Source organism: Haemorhous mexicanus, chromosome 16 (genome assembly GCF_027477595.1).
Source record: "Haemorhous mexicanus isolate bHaeMex1 chromosome 16, bHaeMex1.pri, whole genome shotgun sequence".
NCBI lineage: Eukaryota > Metazoa > Chordata > Aves > Passeriformes > Fringillidae > Haemorhous > Haemorhous mexicanus.
The window spans coordinates 12,686,489-12,713,847 of record NC_082356.1 but is presented as its reverse complement, the minus strand read 5'-3'; the positions used below and the strand labels follow the sequence as shown (position 1 = coordinate 12,713,847).

Genomic DNA, 27,359 nt, shown 5'->3' with positions numbered 1-27,359 from the left:
CCTCTGTTTCCCTTTGGAATTCTCTTTCAGAGCACAGATGGGACAAAACCACAAAGCACAATCAATCTTTACCTTCAAATGAAATTCAGGACTCCTCGCTGGCAGAGACCAATGCTCTGCGAGTCCAGGGCTCGCTGGCAGAGACAATCTCTGTGAAAAAGTCACCGAGCGAATCGCTGAGTGCAGCCGTTGCACGAGCCCAGGCTGCGAACAACCAGCCCGGAGCGCGCTCTGCAGCAACTGAGGCGGCGGCGCCGTCACAGCCGCTGTGGCCGCGCCCACGGTTCCCCGGCAACCGCAGCACCCGATTGTCGGGGCCGGGCCGGGGGCGGTGACGCCGGGCGGGCCTCGGTCCCCGCTCCTTCCAGCCCTGGAGCCCCCTCGGTCCCCGGCCGGAGGGGGAGGAATCCGCTCCGGGGCCCGGAACGTGACGGGCCACAGCGGCAGCGCTCGATATCGCCGGGGCCTCGGCCCCAGCTCCGGGCTGCTCCTGCACAAGGAAGGCGCGGCCGGGGGGGAACCCAGGCTCTAGACACTTCCCATAAGTGTCTAAAATCATGCACTTCAATTAAAACAGTGAGATGATTGCACAGAAAGGAGGAGTGTTCAGCCTTGGAGTGGAGGGAGAAGCAAAGGCTCTGATCTGTCTGTCCAAGTGGCTCGACTTTGTATTCAGTTCCCTTCAATCCCGTGTCTCAGATCTTTGCCCTTCCATGCAGCAATGCACACTAGAATAGCACAGAGGGGGAAGCATGTCCAAGTGGTTGGTAACGATTTTAGTGGGGGGGAGGGAGAAAAGGACAATTTCTTTTGCAAAATCATATCTATTCTTGCTTTTCCTTTGCACTTCAGAAGAACCTGAGAACCTCCTGCACAGTCTCTAGAAAGACTGTCTGAATACCTGATGCTTAAAGCAACTGTTTTTATAGAGCATTGTGGTTACTTGACAGATACAGGGATATTCCACAAAATTTCTTTTGAGATCTACTAAAAGCAGATCTAGAATGCTACTTGAAGTCATCTTCCCAGGGCTGACAGACTCTCAGATTCTGAAAACCTCTACGGTTGACAGTATGAAGAAATATTCTGAGTGTTGTCATTCTAGTATCGAGACAACTGAGGTGGTGTTAGAAAAGCTATGGAAAGAGCTGAATTTCCTTCAAACATAAAGTAAGAAACAGGGAATCCAGCAGACTTGATGACTGCATGGCAATAGCCATAAAACCTTTTTATAATTATCTGTTCAGTGAAGATGGTAGAGCCCAGGTCCATTTCCCAGCTGAAGAAACAATTAATTTTTCAGCAGCTGGATAAGGATTACTTCCTGCATTTGCTTCCTCCCACTCCAAACTTCAAGCCAAACAAGCACCTGTCAGCATACACTGCCTATTGACCCAAATGATTTGAAGATGTTAGTTAGTGGCTTTATCCTTGTACCTTACAAGGATCTACCTCTTACCATCCTTGGTTTCTTGTCTTTTACTTGGGAAAGCAGAGCTTTCATTGTTCTACCAGTCTCAATCATGTCCTGAAAGACATAAAAAAGGAAATGATCTTTCAAGTTGGAAAGGAAAACCAGACTGTCAGTGGATGAAATGAGAGCATATGAGAGCATACCAACCTGGCAGCAGAGTAAGATACTTAATTATTTTATGCAGTATGTATTATTTTGAAAAGAAGGGGAAAAAAAATCCATGTCATTGCTCTCCTCCTTCAGTCATTACCTACCTCTACTACTAACACATTCTGAAGAGGAGGTTATACATACATACATACATATACATATACATATATATATATATATATATATATATATATATATATATATATATATATATATATATATACACACACACACATGTATATATATGTAAAATATCCACCCTTTGGGGTTGATCAGTAAATCAGTTCCTACTATACAGATGCCTCCATTCTCTGCACACCTGTAACTCAGACTGATCTACAATACTGATAAAAGTTGCAGGTTGTAGTTTCACACAAATTCAACGTTTTTTTCCTGGGTTTTTTGCTCACATAGAACTTATCTTAAGGCTTTACTTTTGCTTGCTCCTTAAACTCTGGAAAGGTGTGATTAGTTTTATCCTATTTTGGTAAGTAGGCCAACCTCATCATGCTGTTTTTCAATTGAGTTTATTCTGTGTAAAATTACTTTTGCTTTCTTCCAGTTGTCTTGCAGACATCTTTTTCTGACTTGCATATCCAATTCTTCTGCACTGTTCACATTTAATGAGTTATCATATAATTTCAGAGACAACTGTTCAGCTTTATAAAATATAAAACAACATAATAATTAAAATTTTATCATGTAAACACAACATTTAAGAAGTATTTATTATATTTTAGTATGCTGAGGGACAGCCCCAATCATTTACTGCAAAATTACAATTTTTATAAAACTTAGATTTATACATAAATGTTAACACACTTGAAATATAAGCTGCTGTTACAAGAGGTGAACTTGCAATTATAGTTCCTACAAACTGTTTCCACAATGATGCTGTGAAAGAAAAAAAAGCTTTTTCATTGAATTAACTCTGGGTTCTTCACCAGTACAAGTCTCTGCTTTTTTAAAAAAACAACTCCACAGTAATGGACACTACAAATCTCCACACCTCAATCTGACACAAACCTCTCCGTTGTGCTTGCAGCACAGAAATGGAGATGCAGGTTTGTTTTTCCTAATTAGCAACTGCACACCCTCCACGCTCTAGAGATTAGAGGACAAGGTCTCTCTGCTTCATGGGAGGGATTGTACAGATAATTAATAAAAAACTGAAACAGGGGGCCCAAAAATACATCCTACTTTAGAAAAAAAAAAAAGATCAAGATTTCTTAAGATTGGAAATGAATGCAGACACAGTGATTTCAGGCTTGATTATCTCCTGGTTTATTCCTTCCCTCTAGTGGTACACCCCCAGGAAGAAAGTATCCCCTGGGTGATAAATGACAATGTTGATCTTTTCCACACAATTTAGATGGGAAAGCTTTAAGAACTGGCCCTACATGGAGAGGTTTCACAAATCTATTTTTGCAACTTTCTTGGAATTTTTTTTACTTCTTTTTTGTTTTTGCCTAAGTCAGTTCTTGATGACAAATAGGCAACTTTCTGTGTAGAAAACAAACATCTTTTAGAGTATACAGAATTACAAAAAAAGCTGCCACAGAAGTTAAGATCACTTGGGGAATCAGGAGAACACAGAGATGGAAACAATCCCTCTCCTTTTTAAAGCAGTCACAGCAAGCTTACTCATTTGTTTGCAGCTCTGCAGCACAAAAGTAGCAGCTTTGACGAGTTCCTCGTCCTGAGATTCTGTCAATACCTGAATCATGAGTGGCAGACCATTGTTCTGAGGCAGCTCACACTGGTTCTCTTCTAGAACAGGACATGGTAAAGGAAAGGCTTGGTTTCAGCCCCACACACCTTCACCTTACAGTCACTGTAGGGGCCAATACTGGCAACTCTCTGCAAGTTTCTGCAGAAAGAGAGATTTTCATTCCAGACCCGAGCCTGCTGTGGTGACACCAGGAGAGCTTTACATCCCACAAGATGATTTGACCAGAACTCAGGTTGCTGTAAGGAAACTGAAGGACTGAGACCACTTATTCGATGGAGTTCCAAGCTCATTTAATTGTGGCCTAAATCATTTGAATAATGACTCTTGTATTTCTTCTCTTCCATGACCTGCTCTTGGAGTAGATATGCAACATTTCTGTGAGGCCTGGGATGCAGAAATATCAAAATCTCAAGGTTTCTATTTAGCAAAATAAAATTAGTAGCTTAAGCCTGGTCTAGCCAATCTGTTCCTCCTCATTTCTTCTGTCATTGGCTGAATTTTTATTGTGATCTCATTCACATACGGAATCATATAACTGGTAACTTGCTAAACATAGTTCATTCTTCTTTAAACTTAATTAAAAAAAGGAAATAAAAACTTTTAACATTTTTATTTTGACAGTGCTGTCATTTGAAGAGAAACCTTTTTTCTGTTGAAATAATTTAAAAATAATTTTTCTATTCAAAAGACATTTTCCATTAAGTCTTGTTTCACTAATTCTTCATGAAAAAATGTCTGTTCAAATAAATTTATGACCTCTTGAGCTAATTATTGAACATGTTATTGGCACTCAGAGGATAAAAATCAACCTTTTTGAACAAAAGGCCTTTTTCTTGTTTCTCTAAACATACATGAGAAAAAACAGAAGTACAAATGAATTTCCCTTTCTCTTTGCTTGCACTACCACAAAATACCAACTGAAGTGCTGTATTTGTACCAGATATGCTTGGGCAAGCTCTGAGGAACACGACAAAACCATTTCAGAGCCACCAACTGCTTTTGTGTCTTGAAACCAATGCTCTTACATGGCTTTTATAAATATTCCTGGCCTTGTAAGCAGTGGAGAGAAGCTGTATGTGCCAAGGACCATGAAAAGGGTGCTCAAGACAACCCATTTGCTAGGTCTGGATTGCAGTAGCTTTCAGGTCTGGATTAATTATTCCCTGTGACACCTAAGCCCAGCTCTGCATTCTTGCATATTTAGTCTACTTTTCAAAGCTACTAAAGACACTTCCTGCTAACAAGCTTTAAAATTTAAAGATGGAACATTCTAGAAAACTTTTTGTCCAAATACTGACATTGTATTATTTAACTGAACTCTCTCTCGTGTTCCAGTCTTGATGAAGTGACACCACAGGAGAAGTCAGTGGATGAGAATTTAGGAGAAGCTGACAGACAGGAAAAAGTAAAAGCAAATCTTACCACAAACTTCAGTACAGTGTCCAATTGTTAGAATAATACTGATTTTTTTCTCCTGTGCTCAGTGTCTCATAGGACAGCAGCTTCAGCAGCTCTGACACAGTGGGATACTTTGCCAAGACAACACTCATGGCAGCTGTTGGTTAAAATGATTGGAAGGAAAAGAAAGTCGATTGTGAGTCTACAGGAATTATCCAAGGATCAAATGCTGGGTTTGGAGGGAACTGTACAGAGCCCTCAAAGCCTTGGGCCTGCTCAGCCCTGCCCTGCTCCACCTTGAACAGCTCAGATTACCCCACCCCTCCTGTGCTGCTCCCAAATCCAGCCCTGCCCATCCTCCCAGCCTGTGCTCCATGGAGAGGAGGCAGAAGATCTGATGAATGAGGAGGGCTTTGCACTGTGCAGCTTCTGGAGATCCTTGCTGAGTTTCTCCATGTCCTTGATCAGTTCCAGCATGGAGCCAGGGAGAGTTGAAAAAGCTTTGACACGCAGAGTATCTGCCATAAAAAGAGCAGGGGGCAAGCCCTTCCTGGCACTGGCAACACTGCTAGAGCATCCACACTGAGGCCCAGTCCTGTCACACCCAACTGAGCTGAAACTACCCTCACAACTAGTGCAGGCTGATGTTTTTCAACTTTTGGGAACTTCCATTTGAAGCTCTTATGGCAGAAGTGTGAGATACAGCAACCATGGCCACAGCACAGGCTCGTCAGGATCACAGGTTTCTGCAAACCTTCTGTGGAAAACACAAAACCTCATCAGGAGAGCAGTACCCGGCCAGCAAACCAGAGCAGAGTGTGCTGTGCAGAAACACCACGTCCGTTCAGCTCCACCTCTAAATGACTAAAGCTTCCTAAAGCTACACAATTTATTATTCAGCCATAGGCATAACTCCAGGATCCAAACTGACTGGTCAAATCCAGGCCCAGAGCTCAGCTTTACTTACCCAGCACGGGCTGGAGAATCTCAATTTTGATTTTCAGTTGGGTTTAAATTTCACTGCATTTATTTGAGCAACAATGGGACAGTAATTTACCTCAGATGAACTGAATCACTCCCCACTTACACCTCTGAGTTTTAAAAAGCATTGCAACATCCACTGAGATGTGTAGAACTTAACTGCCTTTAAGCATTCATTTCTGCAACTTTTCCACCAGCACAAGACTTTAAAAATAGCATTTTAAAGTTGCCACAGATCAAAAATGTCTTTCCACTCACAGTTAGTAGCAATACAGGCATCCAGAGTCTTTGTTACTACCACTGCAAGTTTCATGCTGGAGTGACACAAACAGGAATCAGGCATAAGCTCAAGGAGAACTTTGGCTAATGTATCCAATCCTCCAATAGAAACAAAAGATTTCTGCACATCTGCTCAGTGGAAAAAAGAAAAAAATGGGATTTAAGCAACAGAGTTTGCGAATTCTTTTAGCATTTCACCAAGTAAGTCCATCAGAGTTTTTCTGTGCATGTGTCAGTCATTACATTTCTTCTACAACAGAAGCTGGAGATCCATTGATCTCAAGAATTGCAGTAACTGCAGATAAAATAGTTCCAGGAAAACATGACCCTGATATGTGCACACAAATGGCAAACATCATGCCTGAGTTCTACCTAAGTCATTGTTTTCAGTCATGTCACAAGGACTTTAATTTAGACACACTTTTAATCAGAACAGCTCCCAGCAGTTTTACTGACCCTATCAAATGTAAGCAGACTGTGGCTATTTGTGGCCTTGAGCACAGCGCAGTGTAAGTAAAGATGGTGGAGTACAGTGGTCAGAGTAAAAGTGGGAAGAACAGCAAATGACTTTGTAGAGATTGACAAGAAAGGAAAACCCATTTAGCTGTTGAATTAAACTTCCTTTTATCAAATGCAAAGCTGTGTAAAGCTTGAGCTGCACTTCCAGTTGTTTGCAACTGTGAGACCAAGAAATGAACAGATGGGACGAACTATCTCAGGCTCTGTGCAACTCTCGAGCCACCCTTTGGCATAGGGAAAAACCCCACAGCAAATGTTCTGATTATCTTCTGGAAAAGTAAAAACAAATTACCCCAAATCAAAACGCAATGAAATCAACTTCAGCTGAACAGTAAAAATGAAACCAAAGTGTTACCAATTTGGAGAATATCTCTGAACTTCTTTCACAATTTTCAGAGCAACACGTCCCGTGCTGGGGGTTGTTGACACAGGCACAGAGAGTGCTGCACACTGAGGACCAGAGCTGATAGCACGGATCAGTGTTTTCAGCTGGCAGATTCTTCTCAGACGTGGAGAGGGTTTTTCTGTTAAGGACAATGCAAGCAAGTCCCAGATTGTCGTGGTTTGAGGGTAAATGGTTTTTTTGGGATGGTGTGGTCACGCCAATCGGTGTCCAGATTTTAATATTGGCACCTGGTTTGTCCACTGAGGGCATGGATACGCCTCTGAGAACACAGGGGGTTAAAAGCTGTGAACTCCCACTGGAAGTTCCTTTTGAGTTCCGGTCCTGGACCAGAGGAGACCTCTCCCCTGTCCAGCTCGGAGCTGGGCAGGGGGGAGGGGAGCCATGCAGCCGGAGGGAGGTAGGCCAGGCCTGGGCCGAAGGGTGGAGGAGCATTGCACTGCGAGGGCTTTGGGCAGCCATCCCCCATTCTCCCCCTGGAGGGAGAGAGAGAGAGCAGCCTGTGCTTGTGATAGCGCGGCTGGAGTGAAGGAGAAGGGGGGGGTGCCCAGCAGGGCAGCCAGCCGTGGGAGTTCATGAACCAAACCGGCAGAGCCTGGGACTTTTAACCCTTCTTGGGACGATGGAAACCTTGCAAATGCTGATTCCTCCTGGAGTTGGTGAGATTGAGAGAAGTTGAGAAGAATTCTAGGTGGGAGGAGATGATGGAGTGGCTTTTGGCTGGACTTTTCTTGGATAGCTATGGATAGAACCCTTGAGTTCCTGTGACACAGAGACTGCATTCTAGGGGGAGGCAAGGGCTCAGAGCCAGGAGAGTGCGGTGATGTGAAGGTGTGTGAACAGAGACGAAGGGTGGAGGAGGGTTGTGGTGGTGCCCTCCGTCTTCAAAGAAGAGGAAGATGATCTCTGTTCAAGAGACCCCTCAGCCCCAGGGGGTGAAACATGGGAGGGACAGGTGTCCCAAAAGGAGAGGGACTGTGCTCTTTTTTGGAACTGGACAAAGCATCCTTAAAGGGAAAAACCCTAGAAGCAGCTCTGGTCCATGTGCAGTGGTGAGAGCACTGGACATGGAAGGAAGAGGTCACGATGGCAAAATGTTCTCTGGGCGGTGCCACACGTGACACGGAAACACAAGAAGTTTCGACTGTTTCCTGGGTGAAGTCTGTGGTGCAAGAGGGACTCCTCTCTTCTCAAAGAATTGAGAATTGATTATCAAAAGGGTGGTAACGGAATTAGGAAATTTGGTGGGGGGAGGAGGAGGAAATTTGGAAGGTTTTCAGCCTGTGTTCTGTGTGTTTTTCCCTGTAGTTTTATGTTAATAAAGTTTTTTTCCTTTCAATCGTAAGTTGGAGCATGCTCTGCTCTGTCTCTGATCACATCTCACAGTAGATACCAGGAAAAGAGGTTTTCTCATGGAAGTACTGGCATTTCACCAGGCTCAGACCATGACACAGATAGTCAAGGAAACATAGCTGCAAACCAGCCTACTCTTTGTCTGTTTGAATTGCAACCCTGTTCACCTGAACAACTGCAGCAGCAGGCTGATGCAGCCTGTGTCTCTGACATGGGTTTGCCCATTTTCTAAAAGAGAACACACACAAGACTCCAGAGACAAATGCAACTGCAGACAAAATCTTAACAGCAAGTTGAATTTACATACATACATTCCCTTTCCTGAGCACATATCCTCCCCAGAAGGAAATACAAAATCATATCAACATACTGGTAAATAACCTTTCTATGTCTCTCTCTTTCTAGACACTCTCAGAAACTATGGGTTTGCATTTGCAAACTCTCTTCTTAGAACTAAACCACATTCTGCTGTTTAAGGAAATCCCAGTGAGCAATGACCTGCTTCGACAATTCAGGTTCGGTTACATGCAAACATTCATCTTTATAAATTCACTTCACCACAACATTGCTTATTGCATGTTCCAAATTCTGGACTGCAGATTGGCAAACAGAAAAGGAGTGTTGTCGTAACACAGAAAAAAAACCAACTTACCATTATTTGACACCAGTACTAAGATGACAGAAACAGACATTCTTTTCAAGTTCACATCAGAATCCTTTTTAATTCAAAATAAAATGAGTTCTTCAAGCAATGCAGAAGTACACAAAGTCTGTTGACAAGACACTGAAAACAAAAAGTGAAAACCATGAAGTCCTAAAGTAAGCTACTTATCATCCTAAATTATTAAGTTTCAGTTGTGGCCACTATGTGGGGAGCAGAGACAGGGCAGGACTATGAAGTGCCTGAGGGCTTCCCCCTGCAGTGAGTTCTACACCAAGCAAGACCCTGGCAAGCTCTGGAACAATCCAGGAGTCACTGAACACTTGCTGCTGAGGGACAGGGGGAGTGCAGCTGTCTGGTAACTTAAAGACACCCTGTGTGCACAAGTCAGCAAGGCACAGATCAAATCTGGGGATGGACAGGGCAACTGGGGAACCTTCCCTGCCCTTGCTCCAACTGACAATCTTATAGTCACATTTTGTGAGACCAAAAGAAAACGGAGACAAAGCAGGAGCACAAGTAATGACAGGGGGCCATAGCGCACTCAGAAATACAAACAGTGTTATTTTTATTGCCTTTACTCTCTAGAATAATCCCCAATGTAAATAAAGCTGCTTCCTTTACAATGCAATGAGTACTCGACTTGGCAAGGTCATTTTTAAACATCAAACCACCAATTTCTCCAAAGTATTCGCTTGCTTCACCTACAAGAGGAAAAAAGAACAGAAACTTTTGCTTCTGTTTCTCTGCAAAATGAAAGGCTTCTAAGATTTTCCAACATCTCAAGCCTTATGTCCTTTAGACATTTTTACAGTGCCCACCAGTTCCTGGGCATATATGGGGAACATAAATGCCTGCATTGTTTCTAAGGAAAAGTCTTTCTTACTGTTTTGTTGGCAAATGGAATAGACAGTGACCACAGCCTCCTTCTGAGACAGAGGGCAGTCCATCTGAGATTTAAGGCATTCCAGCAGTAAGTTCAGATCTGTTTTCGTATCTAGGAGCAAACACAAGTAACTTCATTAAAATTGTTATCTTTTCTATTAATCTAGTCAGTATTAGAATAAACCTGTCAAAATGCAGTATGTAGGTGTATTTTAAAACAGGGGGGCAAGTGAGCCAAAATGGAGCTACATCACTTCTATTCAGCCACAAACAACAAACCTAGAAATATTTCTGTCCATCCTTTGTTATTTGAGCATGAGTTCCTTTGCAGAGTAACAGCCTCCTTTTAATATTTCTGGCCTTTCATTACTAGTAATTCTTAGTAAGTCTGATGTAAACTACTAAATATTACAGTCACAGTTGCAAGGTGCATTAAGTGTAAATAATACACAGCCATTAAAGTATTCAGAGTGCAAATAAAATTCAGAGTGCAGTTGAAAATCTGTGGAGTAGTAAGGAAAGAGTCCAAGAGCACAAGGCTGCTCCGTGGTACTGAGGTACAGGAGACATAAACCATGCAGCACAGCAGCAGAGCCCTCAGTCAGGTGGGTGGAGATGTAACACAAAATATTCTCTGGGCACCTACACACAACCCTGGGTGGGAAAACAGACTTGGAAAATCTGCTTCTTAGTCTTTGGGGTATCATTAAAAGACTTAGATGATAATTATTTCTAACAGTGACCCTTACAAGGTTTGAGGGTTCTTAAAGAAGTTAAAATACAATAAAAATGTGGATAAATATTAGCAAATTAAAAACAAAAAACGTGACTTTGTGGTGGTGTGTTTTACTATGTGTGTCGGTTTGGCATTGGATTTACCCTTTGCATATCCAATACAGTATCCAAAATTTGGCAAATAGGAAAAAGCATGTTCTCCCAACTGCTCACCACCCCACAACAGGCCTATCACAGTCTACTAAAACTTGGTAAAATTGATGCAGATTATAATGACAAATTATATTAGATATCTTACCACACTGATTTATCTGCACCTTTTGAGTGTTCATTTTTTTTAAATCTCTGTTCTTGTTCTACAACAGCAAGGAAAAAGTTTTTTCAGTTCTGTTCAGATTAGCAGTGTTTATAATATATGCAGTAGAAATGACATAATTTTTCCAAAACGCACTTTTCCCAGTTTTCTGCTTTTACTTTGTCATCTCACACACACACAGTTGAATGTATTGTTGTATGGCAGAGTTTTCCTTTGGAAATACAGTCTTTTATAACAGCCCTGCATTTGTAACTCCCAGGTGATCACCTTTTGAGAGTGGACATTCTGCAGAAATCAGGTCGTTCCATGTTACCCCTGAGAGGCACTGTCAGTAAAGAACATCCCCTGCTCTGTGTCACTGATCACAACAAAGCTGATCCAACTTTCCTTACAAGAGTGGCCACCTTTGCCATTGGCCAACAACTGGCACTAAGACCAAGTCATGTTACTTAGGGGGTGGACACTCTAAAATACTCGGCCTCCTGCTGCTCAAGGAGCCACCAAACCATCAGCATTGTTCTGGCAGCACTGATCAAACCAAGGGCAGTGAGCACAGAGACATGTTCCTTACAGTGAGAACCCACTGAAATTCCCCAAAGACATTGCCACATTCCATGAACCATGCAACCCACAAAACCCCACAGCATTGCTTCTTCACAAACCCCACGGGGCAGCATCTGAGAGCAGAGCAGCAGAGTGACATTCAGCTTTGGAGGCAGAAAGATGCTCCCTCAAACATGCCCCAAGTCCCAAACAGGGAAGGTTGATGCAAGCATCACAGTAACCTCTTACAATTTCTCCAAAAATTACTTAGCTCCAGGTAGAAACTTTAAATCAGCAGCAAATGCAGCTTAAGAATGGATTCATTTTCTTTCTCCAAGTGGAGCAAAGGCTCAAAGCAGAAGCATTGTCATCCTAATGAAGACAGCCAGCCCTGCTTTCTCTTGGGAGTTACTGATTGCCCCCATTCCTTTGCTGCTTCCCTTACACAGCGAGAATTGAGAGAGTTCGTCTCCCTGCAGTCTTTCAGAAGTGATAACAGACATGCATTTCATTTTCCTGCAAATCCAACCCTGCCACAACAAGGAAAAGCTTGCCAGCCTTCCTCACCTCTTTTTGTCCTACTGCCACCACCCTGCCAGCCTAAGAAAAAACACAACTCACCCAAACAAAAGGAAGGCTGTAAAAATGAGTTCGCTCTGGAGCTAATTGCTTTTCAGAAGAGTTTCATTTAATACATGTTTATACAATTCTGCAATATAAGAAGCACAAGGGGTTTAAAACTGGATGTGTACAAGGACACATCTTGACCTTTACCTCGATCTTTTTGACTTTTGCAACCTACAGGAGGTACACAAAATAGTATTGATAAGCCAACCTACATTAATTAGATGCAAATAGCTGACCTCGGTTGTTGCATCACAGAGCAAGGTGGAAAGACAAACAACTAGATTTGCTTCAACAAACAGCTGGCAAATGTTGCATACAATCTCTTCTCCATCAGTTACGGAAAATAACCCAGTAACATTGCTTCAAACCTCAGAAACCACTCCTGGAGAAGTGCAGATCTGTCAATGTGTTTGCTCAGCAGCACCAGAGCACATGGCTGGCACGGTCAGTAGACCAGCCAGCCCGAGCAGGACTTATCCTTCGAAACCCAGGGAGCAAAGGCCAGAGGGGAGAAGTGCGGGTTGTTGGCGTCCTGTGGAAACCAAACCCCACAGCAGCAGCTGAGGCCGTGAGGACGCTGCGCTGTGGAACAGGACTTGGGGCTGTCCTGGCCTATTTCAGCTCCCTCGCACCCTCCTCCCTCAGATGAGCAGTGTGTGATTTACAGCTCGTTATCAGAGCTCCACTCTGAAGTCTTAGCAAGCACTCCAGATCAGCCCAAATACAAAAGGGAAAGAACATATACAAATTTAAAATAAGGGCGGGGGGGGGGGGGGGGAGCGGGGGTGGGGTTGGAAGATAAGTCTAAGGATGAAACAGCAGCTGCATTCTTCTGTGGGAAGGCTGGGGAGTCCCGAGGGGGGAAATGGGGCACGGCTCAGGTACCTGTGATCCAGTGGCGCGGGTGGCTCCGGGCAGACCCCGAGGCGAGGCCGGTGCCCGCTGCCGAGCGCTGTCCATCTGAGAGATGGGATCTGCGGGCTGAGGGGTGGGATCTGCGGGCTGAGGGGTGGGATCTGCGGGCTGAGGGGTGGGATCTGCAGGTTGAGGGGTGGGATCTCCGGGCTGAGGGCAGAGCCCGGCCCGGCCCCTCAGGAGACGCCGCAGCCGCAGCGCCGCCCCAGCGTCTCAGGGCGCGGCCGCCCTCGGACTCGGGACAGCCCTGAGCCTTCCCCTCAACCAGACGGGAAGCACTTGGAATTTTAGAACCGTCAGGGGTGAAAGAGATCTTGAAGAGCATCAGTTCAGCGTTAGCCCAGCACTGACACTGCAAACCCTAAACCACTAAACCATTTGCCAGTGTCAGATCCAGAGGTCTCTTTAACACCTCCAGGGATGGCAAGTGCACCACCTCTCTGGCCAACCTATTCCCAGGCACAAACACCTGAGCAGTGAAATTTTATTTTCTAAAGTCTAACCTGAAGTTCCTCTCAACATGAGGCCACTTCCTCTGGCTCTCAGTGCAGGCCCAGCAGAAGAGAGCAGCCCCCCCTCAGTGCACGCTCCTGTCAGGGAGTTGGAAAGACCAGTGAGTTCCCTCCTGAGCCTCTTCTCCAGACTGAACAAACCCAGCTCCCTCAGCTACTCCTCATGGGACATGTTTTCTAGAGCCTTTGTGAGCCTTGCTGCCCTTCTCTGGACACACTCAGCCCCTCAATGTCCTTTTTCCTGAGGGGCCCAGAGCTGACACAGCCCTCGAGCTGTGGCCTCAGCAGTGCCCAGCACAGAGGGGCAGGCACTGCCCTGGTCCCGCTGCCCACACTGCTGCTGATCCAGGCCAGGTGCCATTGGCCTCTTGCCCCCTTGGGCACACTCTGGCTCACACTGAGGTGGCTGGTGACCTGCAGGATGTGGCACTTGGCCTTGTGGAACCTCACGCCCTTGTCCTTGGCCCATTGATCCAGTCTGTCTGTGAAATACAAAGCAGTTTTTCGTGTCAGGTGCATACAGGCAATGTCTGTATTTGTGATTGCGATATATGTGGAGGCCGACAATGGGATGGATGCGAATTCTAATAATAACTGAGGAAAGTAAAGCATGGAAGAAGGCCTTTGAACCTATCATTTGTTTGCAATTAACCTTGGCTGATTTAGGAGCATTTGAATTACCGCGTTAAGGATGTTTGCTTTTTGCTTGTAGTCAGGCCTTAAAGAGTGCTGCAATAATAACCTTTCGAAGTATAATTTTAGTATATTACTTGTATCCTTGAAAATATAGCTTTGGAATATATATAAAGGAAATATGCTTATCTCACGGCTTAACAAAACAGAGAAAAACAGCTCGAGAAAGGAAGATGAACATCATCTCAAGGATTTGTGGTTTCGACCAAGGGAAGCTGGACATCACTGTTACGAGATTTATGGTCATTGTAAGTAAAAGGTGGACCCACATCTGGGGAGCTGGACTTCACCAGATGGGATTTGTCTTTATTCTTGTGGAAACCAGGACTAATATTTTGGAAATTACTACTACCATCTGGGGGGGGTTACTCCTTTTTGGGACGCATCCTGAGAAAAACTAAATCACAATAGTGTACAGAATTGTGATGTAAAAACTTGGAATAGAAACTGCTGAGAAAGCTTATGAGTAGCTCTATAAATACCTGTAAGCCCCAACTATCGGTGTGCAGTTGGAGGGAAACTGCCCCCACTGTACCCAGCGCTGTGTTGCTCATACTTTACCACATTAATTAATAAATTGATTGCTGCTTGAATATTGGCATAGTCAAGCTTCTTATTTATAACATGTCCAAGTCTTACTGCAGAGCCTTACTGTCCTCCAGTGGATCCACACTCCCACCCAACTGGGCATCTGCAAATTTACTGAGGGTGCTCTCAATCTCTATCTCCAGATCATCAATAAAGAAGTTAACCAGGACCTGCCCCAAAACTGAGCCCTGGAGAACTGTTCTGGATTGCAAGGCAGGATGTATTCTATTACCATCTATATGGCAGTTGTCTAGGTGTTAAGTGGGCAATTTCCCCTTATCTCTCTCCCTGAGAGATCACAATCACTCCTCCCTCAGCAGGGGGCATCCCGTGATAAGAGGCTATTGAATGTCACTGCATGGCTGATAAGAACTGTAACATCCCATTGTGAGATGCTTCGCACAGAGGGAGGAGCCGAGCATTGCTATCCAGATATAATCAGGAGATTCTGACACACCAGCACAGCTTCTCCACTGGATTCACCAGAGGAACAGCAGCTGCTTCTACTTCCACGGATCTGCAGAGGAAGAATCACCCTTTTTCTACAGGACCCCCTGCTCCAACAGAACCACACCTGACACCTCAGGAGGACTGCAGCCACTTTTCCAATTGGACTGCTGCCAGCACCCTGACCAACAGGGTGTCAGGTTGAGTTCTGACTCTGTCATTTTAGTATACTGCATTGTTTTTATTTTATCATTTTATGTTTTTTCCCCCCTTCCCTATTAAAGAACTGTTATTTCCTGCTCCCGTATTTTTTTGTTGCCTGAGAGCCCCCTAATTTAAAATTCATAGCAATTTGGAGGGGTGAGGAGGGTTTGCATTCTCCATTTCAGGGGAAGCTCCTGCCTTCTTTAGCAGGCACCTGTCTTATCCAAACCAAGACAAGAACACATTTCAGTGCAGCTCAGTTTGCATACTCTGCAGTTGGAGGCTGCAATGCCCCCACAACAGAAAGAGCTGCCATCCCTTGGCATTGGCCACACACACAGGTGCAGGAAAAAAAACCTTTTACTAGGTGAATATGGCTGACAGAACTGAGCTTTCAGGCGCACACTCCCCTTCCCTAATGACCCTGAACTCAAGAAAAGGTATTTCATCTTCCAGCTCTTTGCACCATTGGATCCTCAGACGATCAGAGCTCCGCCAGCCTCTCTCATCCTTTTGCGCCTTCTCCCCACTCAAGCTGATGAGCAGCTTTGATAAGAAAAAATGCAGTTCTGCTGCCAAGGAGGTGACCCAATTTGCAAATGAAACTTACCCTGCCAAAAACAGCTACTGCCTTTTTCTTTCAGAGGTGAGCCATCAGAAGTAATGAAAATGTGTTGCATTTTAAACCAAAGAGGAAAAGAAACAAAAGCACTCACAGAGGATTTGGCAAAGCCAAGATATGCCAGTGTAGCTTATCTCATTGGCTGCTCAGTTATTGCAGCCCTTTGCTACTTTGCCATTTGTCTTATTTGGAGATTGTGCTCAGATAATTCAATGATGGGTACAAGAGAAATCTAAAAAATCTTAGCTGATCAATGATGCAAAATATTACAACTTAGGAAAATGTAAATAGATTGTGGAGTATTTACATCAGGGTGATGACAGCTACCACATAGAGACCAAATAAGCCCTTTTAACAAAACTTCAATTATATCCTTGATCCTCAAGCCATTTGTTTGGCTGATGTAGTATAATGTAAAAATCCTGTTCAAGAACTTGTATTGTTTATACTTTCCAACTCTTCTGTTGTGTTTTCTAAAAGATGTGAGTATTTTTTAGTTTGAAAAAAAAATCTATTATTCTGGTAGTAACATTGCAGTTCTGTGTTTCCTTTTGGTACTCAGCTGAAGAAACAAAGGAGAAAAAAGAGCAGAAAAAGTTGCTGAGGTGGACAGTAGATCACAAGGAGCAAAGTTACAGGAGATGAGTACATTACTACTGCCACTGCTTAAGAGCATCTCTCACAAAAAGAAGACTGGCTACACTGTCCCAACTCCATCATTTCAACTCTCCATATTTTGTTTCTTGCTTTGCAAAGCTGAGCTGAGCCATTTTTACCTAATATGAATAACAACTAGTAATACACACTTAGAGTTCTCTTGTATTACTGCAACAGCACTAGGTACCCTTAGAATTTTTTAGGGCAATTGCAGTGCTGTCCCTTAATTTAAACCGGTTCAAGATATTATTTGTAGCTTATTCTTGAAGGTAATTTGTAGCAAAAGTAAAAAAATTATTGTAGATGGTCAGTGACTGGACTGTTATGTGTATGGGATGCACAGGATGATTTAAGTGCTGCTTCATTCTGTGTGACTGCAGGCTTTGAAAAGAGTAATCCCACTTGGCATTTGGACTCCATTTGGTCTCAGGAATTATGAATCCAGAGTGACTTGTTAGAAGCTTGTGAAAAAATGTCTCTGAAGTTTACAGCAGAGCTGAAGTGTACAGAAGGATGAGGATTCAATGAATAATTCAATGAATACTTAGAATAAGTTTGAAAAGCATATCCAGTTATCCTACTGTCTATGTCCAGTGACTGTCCACTGTTACAGTACAGTGCACAATGTCACCAGGAAAATTGTGAATGTGTAAGGCAAAACAGCCTTTTTGAGGCTCTTGGTTTTTTTCGTGTGAAGTATTTGCATGTATAATACAGGTGGCTCCTGTGTCTTGGTTTGGAAAGAGAGGTGTTTGCTAAGGAAGGCAGGAGCCTTTCTGGAAATGGAAAAATGTAAACCCCTTCCTTCTGAATTGTTATAAATTTGAAATTAAGGGGGGCTCTCAGGTAAAAATATGGGAGCAGGAATAACAGTTCTTTATTAGGGAAGTGTCAGCGATGGAGAGAGATGGGGAGACTGACTCGGTGATCAGAATCCGATTTTATTGTGGGATACAAGCACTTATATACTATTTTAGGGAGACTAGTAATGTGTACTACAATGATTAGGTTACAATCACCTACACAAAGTAATGCATAAAACAACATTCCTTGCTTGCAGAGTTTAATGGGATTTTCTTTTTCCAGTAAACCCATCTGATTTAATCTTCTTGACATCGAGGTCTAATTTTCAAAGTTCTGTTTGTTTTTCCAAGGCATCCTGGTATCAAATCTCTTATGTTAACCAGGTCCAAAGTCCATCATGTGTCTTCTGTCCTCCAACATTCCAACATCTTAACACCTGAATTATATTACTGACTGATGGGAATGGTTTAGATTGTAACCTCTGTCATCAATGTACAGCTCAGATTCTTAAGGAAGCGCCCTGAAGGAGATGATGCCTATTTGGAAAACGTGGGGGTTCCCAGGAGGGGGCACCGCTGATCCAGGGCATCGAGGCGCTGCCTGCAATCGTCCATAACCGCCCCTAAGGAGCCTCCAAGGCTTCACCCTCCATGAGCTGCAGCAGACATGTTGGGAAAGATGACAAGAGCCCGTGGAATGGTCCTTGTTGCAGGCAGATTAGCCACTTGTAGTTTTTCAAGACTCCCTCCCGTGAAAAGTGAAAAAACTTAAACCGTTCCTAAATGTGAAAAACACGTTCACTCTCCTGTGAAAATGTAAAAAGTTTAATAAAGGACAGTGGTAGACCAGGACCATGGAGCAAAAGTTATTACGGCCGGGTGCATGTTGGCACTCAGCCAGGAGCACCCTGTTACCTTCGGGGATCCCCCTGAAATACCTTTTCCCTTACACCAGCCTGTTGCATATTCATGGACCCTCATGCATAGCAAACTTTTCCCCAAAGTAGTTTACATGTTTCAAGAACTGTTTAGCATGGCTCTTCCTTGGGTCTGCCTTTTTAGAGCATGCAGATTCCTTGGTTGTAATTTTAATCCATTCTTATCACCTCCAAGTTTTGGGCCTTGGTCCACTCTGATTCTGAGAAATTTAGGTTTTGGGATTTTTAGTATGTTGTGGATGGAAGAAAGATGGACGGCACAGGTTGTCATCCTGGGTTTCTTCTTCATGCTTCTTCTTCAATCTTCATGGGTTTGGGTGGCTTTTTCTAATTGGGCAGAAATTCCACATTGCAGGCTCTTTGGGATCAGCTATTGGGTTAGAAGGGAAAATAATCTAGTGTCAGTTCTTAATTGGATAGTTTAGTCTTAAAAGACCTTGGAACAAGAGATTGTTAGCCATTTTGTGCCTTCTAATGAAAAGCTGCTGAACTCACATTAATGAGACTGTTTTACTGATAAGAAATAATAAACACTTGAGTCTGAAGATGAATTACTGTCTCAAGTCCCTTCAATCCAGAGCCAGTGAAACCGACGACTGGTACCCCCACACCTTGAGGTAGTGCCAAGGCAGAACTTGTTCATGCTCTTTTCTCCTGGTGATTTTCTAATCCCATCCAGACTCTGACAGCAAAGCTGTGCTGGTGACAAAATACTGACCTTGGAATCCTCGTGCACTTTCTGGGTGGGTGTTTGAATCTGCTTTTCCAGGGCCTTGGGCTGAGCAGGGTGAGGCCGAGGCCTGGGGCCCTCCAGCTGGCACCAGGCAGTCCCCGGGGCAGCGGCGAGGGGCGGCACTGAGGGGCGGCACAGGGTGCATTTCCCCTGAGCGGGCGGGCGAGTGGCGGGGAAAGGTGCCCTGGGCACAAGGGCAGGCACAAGGGCCCCGGCTCTCTGCAGGGCGGGCAGCCCATTGCCAATCGCTGCTCCCAGAGCTGCTGCCAGGGCCGTGTCTCCTCCCCGCCGCTGACCCTGCACCTGCAGTGCTGTGTCCGGCTCTGCCGGGCTCCCCGGCACGGACGGCAAGCACGTGGACACGCTGCAGCAGGGCCCAGGAGGGACAGCGAGATGGTGCGAGGGCTACAGCTCCTCTCCTGCAAGGAAAGGCTGACACAGCTCGGCTTCTTCAGCCTGGGAAAGAGACCGAGCCTTGATCTAACTGTGCCCTTCCAGTACCTGAAGGCAACCTACAAGAAAGCTGGATAGGGACTTCATATGAGGGCAGGCAAGGACAGGACAAGGGAGAATGGATCCAAATAGAGAGAGATTAGGTTTAGGTAAGGGATTCAGAAAAAAGACTTTCCTGGAACAGGCTCCCCAGAGAAGGTGTGCATGTCCCATCCCTGACAGTGTTCAAGGCCAGGCTGCATGGAGCTCTAGACAAGCCGGTCTGGTGCAGGGGGTCCGCAGCCACAGCAGGGGGGTTGCAGCCATGGGATTTTTCAGATCCCTTCTAAGTTAAGACATGACACAACTCCCTGATTCTGGGATACTTCCCCTCCTCATCCTCTGGTAGGAAAAGAAACTTGTCCCCAAGTTCCACCCTGCAGACCATGTCTTTTGGCAGCCTGCATCTCTGTCAACAGAGGATGAAAAGAGATGACATTACTGACATGATTTCCCTTTTCTACTTGAAAATTAAATGCTCTGCTCTGGTCCACTTGCACAAAATTGTCAGAAGAGGCAATTCTTCCCCATCAAATGCTTCGTCTCACACAAAGAAGAAAGAAGCCACACGCCAACACTCTTCTTCATTGCTACATTGTTTTCTTTGGTTACTTCTCTAATAGGAATGACTTTGGGGTGTGATGTGTTTGTTTCTCTCTTTCGTTCCTTGGGGCGCGCGGCGGCTCCTCCGTTGGGTTCGCGGTGGCAACGGAGGAACGGCCGCGAGCTCCGGCGGCTCCGCAGCAGCAGCAGCAGCAGCAGCAGCAGCAGCAGCAGCAGCAGCAGCAGCAGCAGCAGCAGCAGCAGCAGCAGCACTTCTCTCGATCGGTGTTCCGCTCGACTTTCCACTTGCTCCCCGGCCGCCCCGTGCCCGCCCCTGCCCGGCCCGCCGTGGTTCCGCCTCCGCCGGGCTCTCTCCGTACTGGCTGTGGCGCTGCTGGAAGAGCCGCTCGCTCTGGTGCTGGCGGAGCAGCACGGTCTTTTGGCTCCGCCTGGCGCGGGCTCTGGCCCAGCCGCGGCCGAGGCCCCGGCCCCGAAAGAAGCCCCTGCCGCGGTTCCGCCCGCTGCCGCCCCGCTGCCGCCCGGCTCCCGCCCCGTGGCCGACAGCGTCGCCGGCAGCTTCCCCGCTCCGAGCTCCGCCTCTCGCCAGCTCGGCCGCCCGCCCCGAGCCGCCACAGCCCAGGGCGGCTGGGCAAGCAGCAGCGCGCCGGGCGGGCGGGTGCCCCGAGCAGAAGAGCGGGAGCGCGGTGCTGCCCGCACGGGCGGAGAAGCCTCCCCTAGAGCAGCTCTACAGGGAGGGCCCGCTGCTGGGCAGCGGCGGCTTCGGCAGCGTTTACTCCGGGACCCGGCTCGCCGACGGCGCCCCGGTAAGAGATGGGTCCGGTCGGTGGGGGGCTGCGGGCGGCGGGCGGCGGCCGAGGAGCTCAGCCCGCCGCTCGCCTTTGCTCGCAGGTGTTCCGGGACCGCATCTCGGAGTGGGCGCAGCTGGTGAGTGAGCGGGGCCAGCGGGAGGAGCCGGCGGGGCGTGCCGGGTGGGGCGAAGGAAAGGCCCGGCAGGGCGGCAGCCGGAACACTGCGAGGGGAGCGAGCGTGGGGTGAGCGGGGTGGCGAGCAGTGGCAGGGTCGGGCAGGGGTTGCCCGAGGCGTGGCGCAGCATCGGCCCTGCTGACGGCATCGCGGTCCCCCAGCAGCAGAACGGCGCCCTTGTGCCCCTGGAGCTGGCGCTGCTGTGGATGGTGTCGCGGCCTGGCTTCTGTGGCGTCGTGCAGCTCCTGGACTGGTTCGAGGTGCCCGAGGGCTTCGCGCTGGTCATGGAGCGTCTGGAGCGCTGTCAGGACCTCTGGTACTTCCTGTGTGAGCGGCGGTTCCTGACGGAGCCCGTGGCACGGGGGCTGTTCCGCCAGGTGCTGGAGGCCGTGCGGCACTGCAGCAGCCGCGGCGTCCTGCACCGCGACATCAAGACCGAGAACGTCCTCGTCGACCTGGCCACGGGCGAGGCGAAGCTCATCGACTTCGGGTGCGGCACGATCCTCCAGGACACGTTCTACACCCAGATGTAAGGTGAGTTCAAAGTTGGGGCCCAGCCGGGCAACGGAGGTTCCCCCCTTGGCTGGTAGAGGGGGAAGAGGAAGGGAAGGAAGGAGGGGAATTCTTCTGCCAGCTGCAGCCAAGTTGCTTTTTGGCAGGGCAGGGGCTGGCTTTTGTGGAAGGGGAGCTGGCTGGGAGAGAGGGTAGGAGGGAGGGAGGGAGCAGGATATGCCTGATGAGCTGCGCCCGTGTCCCATAGGAACACCGGAGTACAGCCCACTGGAGTGGATACTCTTTGGCTGCTACCATGGCCAGCCAGCCACCATCTGGTCCTTGGGCATCCTGCTCTATGAGCTGGTCTGCGGGCACCTTCCTTTCCACACAAGGAGGACATCGTCCGGGGCCAGCTCTGCTTCCCGCCCCTAGTGTCTCAAGGTGGGGATGCGCCTTCAAGGCACGAGGGGAAGAACGGGGTTGGGAGCGGCAGCTGGCACAGAAGCGTCCTGCTCTTGTAGCTGGTGAGGAGGTGGATCTGCTGGGCTTAGCTGGAGGAGGTGGCACCTGTGCCTCTGTGCTGGTGTCCTCCGCAAGAGAGGATCGATGGGAAGCTTTTGGCTGCAGCTCTGAGCACTCCTGGTGTGGCCTGAGCACTGTGGAATGTGGGAGAGCGGCGGTTTCTGGTTTCTCTCCACAGAGTGCCAGCACCTCATCAGGTGGTGTTTATGCGTGGACCCCACTGACAGGCCATCCCTGGAGGACCTTTTTGAGCATTCTTGGCTGCAGGAGCCCTTCCTGGCCCAGGAGACAGCAGAGCTGCATGCCTGTGCACAGTAGGATACAGGAGCCCAGCAAGTAGCAGCGGCACGTGTCTCATGGTGCTGGAAGAAAACCCCAGAGTGTTTCCCTGTGGCGTGGAGGAGAGAGCGCAGCCAAGGAGATGCTTCCATTGGTCCCCAGCAAGATGTGGAGGGAGCGGCTCCAAGCTCCCCGTCCTATTGGAGAAGTGGTGGCAGTGCAGTGAAGGTGCCATGGACTGGGACAGGGGAAACATCCCCCTGCAGCTCAGTGGCATCGTGATGTCACTGCAAATTGAGGCACAGCTGGCGTGTTCTTTTGGAGCACAACATGGAGCTGGGAACACCATCCTGGAGCTGGCCGCTGGCAGGGCAGAGCCAATGGGCTTTGGCTGCGGCCCCTGCCTGGAGGACATGCTCTGTGCCCCGATGAAATCAAGATGAGTTCCCAGACGGCGCAGGGGCGGGGGGATGCTGGTGCTTCCAGGCAGGGCAGGGCTCGGCCTGACCCTGCACCGGAGGTTCCCCGCTCGGTGGCACTGGGGAATATTAATTTTTATGCTGGCCGCCGAGCTGCTTTTTTGGCGGGACAGCGGACAGATGTTGTGGAAGGGGAGCCGGCTGCTGGCCTTGCTGACAGCTTCTGCCAGCCAGCCTGGCAGGGGGTGAGGCGGGGGCAACCAGCCTGACAAAAGCATTCATCCATGTGGATGGGGGATGGGTTCTGGAGCCGTGCCCCAGCTGGTCTGCTTTGCAGGCCCTTGAGGAAGGGGTGCATTTATGGGTGGGAAAGGTGGGGATTTTCCCCACCTGTGGGCAGGTTTAATTCTCGCATGAAGCGGTCAGACCCTCCTCAGGCTTGTGAAACGGTGACAGGCTTTGTGCTTTTTCTTGTTTCCAGGTCGTGTTTTGAGTTGACTTCCATGCAATTGTTCTCTCTTTTTCCCAGGAGGATTACACCTGGTGCCCAGACCAGACGGGGAAGCGCCTGCAGCGTCCGTGGAGCATGTCCAGTGCCAACGCTACCCCAGGGGCCACGGTCTGTGGGGACAGCCCCTTCCAGAAGGACGAGGACCTGGTGCGTGATCGGCTCCTCTCCTGGCAGCAGCTCTCCAGAGGTGAGCACCCGGCTCCACAGCTCGGCTGGCAGAAGGGCTCTGGGCAGGCGGCAGTGGGCACACGGGCATCCCGCTCTTGCAGCTGCTGAGGAGTCGCTGTGCCGTGATTAAGCAGAGGAGGTGGAACGTGGCCTGCCATGCTGCCCTTCAAAAAACAGAGAATGGGTTGGGAGGTTTGGGCTCTGAGCACAGCCAGCAGCCTGGCCCGGGCACAGGCCATGGCAGGACAGGGGGACAGGAGCCTGCTGCCACTGACCGTGGCTCTCTGGTTTCTCTCTGCAGGCTGCCAGCACCTCATGCCATGGGAACGGCACCACTCAGCCTGTCAGGCTCGGGGGGCTGGAGGGCAGCCTGTGTTCTTTTGCTGTCAAAGATAAATTATTTTGGTTTTTTTTTTGTTATCGTCATCATCGGAGCATTTCTTTCATCCTTTTCCAAGCTTTTGGCCTGTTGTGATAAATGGATATGATTTGTGCTAACAAAATCTGGTGGTTTATACCAGCTGGACTCTATTGTGGTCTATACCATGTTTTATTTCCTGCATAGGTAAAATACCATGTATAAAATTTGATCAAAAAGAGAAATGAGGGAGTGTGAAAACCTGGATTTGTGGGATGTAGAAGATACCCAAATTCAGTCTTTATTAAAAAGCATGAATTAATATTATCCAAAGAGAAGATGGGGGGAAATGTGATAAATGGATGTGGTTTGTGCTAACAAAATTGTAATTATATCAATATTTTGGGAAGAAAATTGGAAATGTATATGTGATTCATAGTATGAAGCAGATGGGTTTCTTTGTAGATGATACATGTGGGAAACAGGATACAGGAGATTGGAATTGGCCTTGATGAACAAAAGTTAGGAAGACTCCCAAGTCAGAATTGGCATCAAGACGAAGTTAAGACAATTCCCAGGACAGGATCGGCCATGACATGAATAACGTTGGGACAATTCCAGACAGGGAGCATAAAATAGTGTTCTTTTCTATAAAATAAAAAGGCTTAATTGGAACATAGTGCTTACTTACATAACACAGGACTTGGGGCACATGCACAGCCTGTCAGGTTGTTCAGAGGACAGTGAGGAAGACTGTTGGCCTTCCTCCAAGAAGAGCCCCAGAGAGCCAGAAGCCCCCTTAGCCACAGCGGGAGCATGCGCTGTGAGTGTGGTGATGTTGATTTCAAGAATCAGAAACAGGAGGAGATTGACAGGAAAATATTGATGAATATGTATTAGCCCACAGTACATAAGTTGTGTTTGGATCTTTTTGCCTTTTGCACGTGAGGCAGGGTGGGAAGCCCTCCCCATACCCCGATCGATCGGTTTTGGTTATGCTTTATCCAAACCACTGCCAAATTTCCTTTTTGTAACTACTGGATTCTATTTGATTGTATTGTTTTATCTCACTTAAAACTGCTGCTAAATTTTAAGTTTGTGGTTTATTGAATTAGACATATGGGACCCCATATATAACATCAAGAATATGACTTAATAGTTTACAAAACCAAAATTAATATTATTCAGCTAAATTAACAAGGAATAGAAAAGCATTTGAGACTTAATCACAAAGGATAAAGTTACAGAAATGATGATACTTGAATAAATGAATACATTTTAACTTAATGAGTTAATAGCTCAGTCTCCTCTGGCTTTTGATCTCCTCCCCAGAAGGGGAGCAGTTCTTTGATCTCCTCTTCATGAGGGGCACAGTCCTTAGGGTTTGGTCTCGGCTATGGCATGAGGTGTTGTTTTTTGGATGATGATGACTGCCAAAAAGCCCCCTTAAATCCACCCCAAAACCCCCAAATCCCCTAAACCCCCCACCAAACCTCCCCCCAGTCCCCTCAGGATGAATTTTTCATTCATTTCAGGTAGTTTTAGATGGATTTGGGGGATTTTGGTACCTTGTGGATGCTGAAGTGGGCATAGGATTCAAATCCACTCTAAATGCCCCCCTAAAATCCCTCCAAATCTCCCCCAAACCCCCTCAGGATGGATTTGGAGGTAATTTTGGGTGAATTTCAGGTAATTTTGGGTCGATTCTGGGTGGATTTGGGGTGGTTTTGGTACCTCCTGAACACAAAATTTGGCGTAGGATTCAAACCCAGACAAAATCCCCCCAAATCTCAAAACCCCACAAATTTTCTCCCCCACCGCCTGGTTGTTGGGTCGACTTTTTGTGGATTTTGGGTTAATTTGGAGGAAATTTTGGGTGGTTTTACTGCCTTGTGGATGCCCAAGCAGGTGAAGGATTCAAACCCAGCCAAAATCTTCCCAAATCCCCTCAAAACTCCCCTCAAATTTCCCCCAGAGCCCCTCAGGATGGGTTCTGAGGTAATTTTGGGTGCATTTGGGGTTAATTTTGGTTCCTTTTGTGATGTGGCGAGGGCCCTGGGTGCAGGGCTTGGAGCGGGGCTGAGCAGCGGGGCAGGAAGGGGGGGAGGGAGGGAGGTGTGAAAACCCCCCTGAGGATCCCCTGATGGGGACACCCCTAAAAAGTTCTGTGCCAGGATTGAGAAAAAAACGGAACCTTTGGTTTTTTCAGTCTTCAGGCTGTTGTTTATTTTTCTCTTACCAAAAGTTCAGCACCCCATCTGCACACCAGACTTAGTGTACAAAGAGAAGGCACCAAAAGTCACAGGACACACAGGTTCAAGGTCTTTTAAAATCATTTTGCCCAATTAACTCTTAGAACACATTTTATTTCTACCTTTCTACCAGTAACTAATTCTTTGTCTGCCACTCAGCATCTGCATTGCAGCTCTTTCCAACCAATCACCCTGTGCTCCCAGCACAGCAGAAAATGGAGGAGATGAAGAACAAGAAGGAGATCAGGCAATGCCCAAAATCCTCCATCTTGTCTTCTATCCACCCTCAGACTAAAATCCCAAAGCTCTCAGTTTTTCACCCTGTGATAAACTACACTACTCTCTATTTCACACACTCGTAGATTCCAATTCATCCCAAAGTCTTGGAAGCTTTCTCCATGGACAAAAGTTAAAAGCAGTGTTCTCTTGGGGATCAGGACTTCTCAGGACAGGCAGGGAGACATTCCCTGTGCCCTGGGTTCCAACAGCAGGGGGAAAGGGGAAGTTTGGGACAGGAAAAGAAGGACTTGGGCAGGAAAAAGGGGAACCTTAAACAGCGTTGTAAGCACCATTTCTAGAGGGAGGGCCTGGGATGGCACGGCCGTCACCTTCCCGGGTAGGTGTGGATACACAATCCAGGTAAGATTTCCCATGGATCCGTCTGGGAAACATTAGGGAGCTGAAGATGAAGAATCCTGAACAACCTCGCAGGTGGTGTTTGTGACAATTGTTTTCCTCATGGATTGTTTACCCCAAGGGGTTTTCTTAATTAGCCAATCATGTGAAATGTAAAATAACCAATCAGGTCCACCGAAATCAGGACTGAGTATAAAAAAACGCGTCTCCTAATAAAGATGATTATTGGCTTTCTGAAGATGCATGGAGTGTGTCACTCATTTATCCGTGTCATTTCTGACTCAGCAGTGACAGGCAGGAAAGGGGAACATGGAAAGATGGGGGGGAGGAGGACACAGAACGGAGAAAGGACAGCAGCGCTCCCGTGTCACCTCTGGATGGATTCTGTCCCTTGTTCTGCCCTCAGGAAAAGAGAGACAGGGTGGCACAGAGTGTTGGGAAGGATGAAAGTTCGACAAGAAACTTTAACAGATATGTGTGCTTGGCAGAAAGATTTTTGAATGTAGAATCTGAAAAAGGAATAGAGATGGAA

General features: G+C 47.0%; 2 pseudogenes; both read right to left on the bottom strand.

Annotated features, from left to right (window-relative positions):
- Window positions 1-27,359, bottom strand: part of LOC132334959 (zinc finger protein 850-like) — a 114,077-nt pseudogene that overhangs the window by 45,668 nt on the left and 41,050 nt on the right.
- Window positions 86-10,902, bottom strand: LOC132334517 (telomere repeats-binding bouquet formation protein 1-like; annotated as a pseudogene).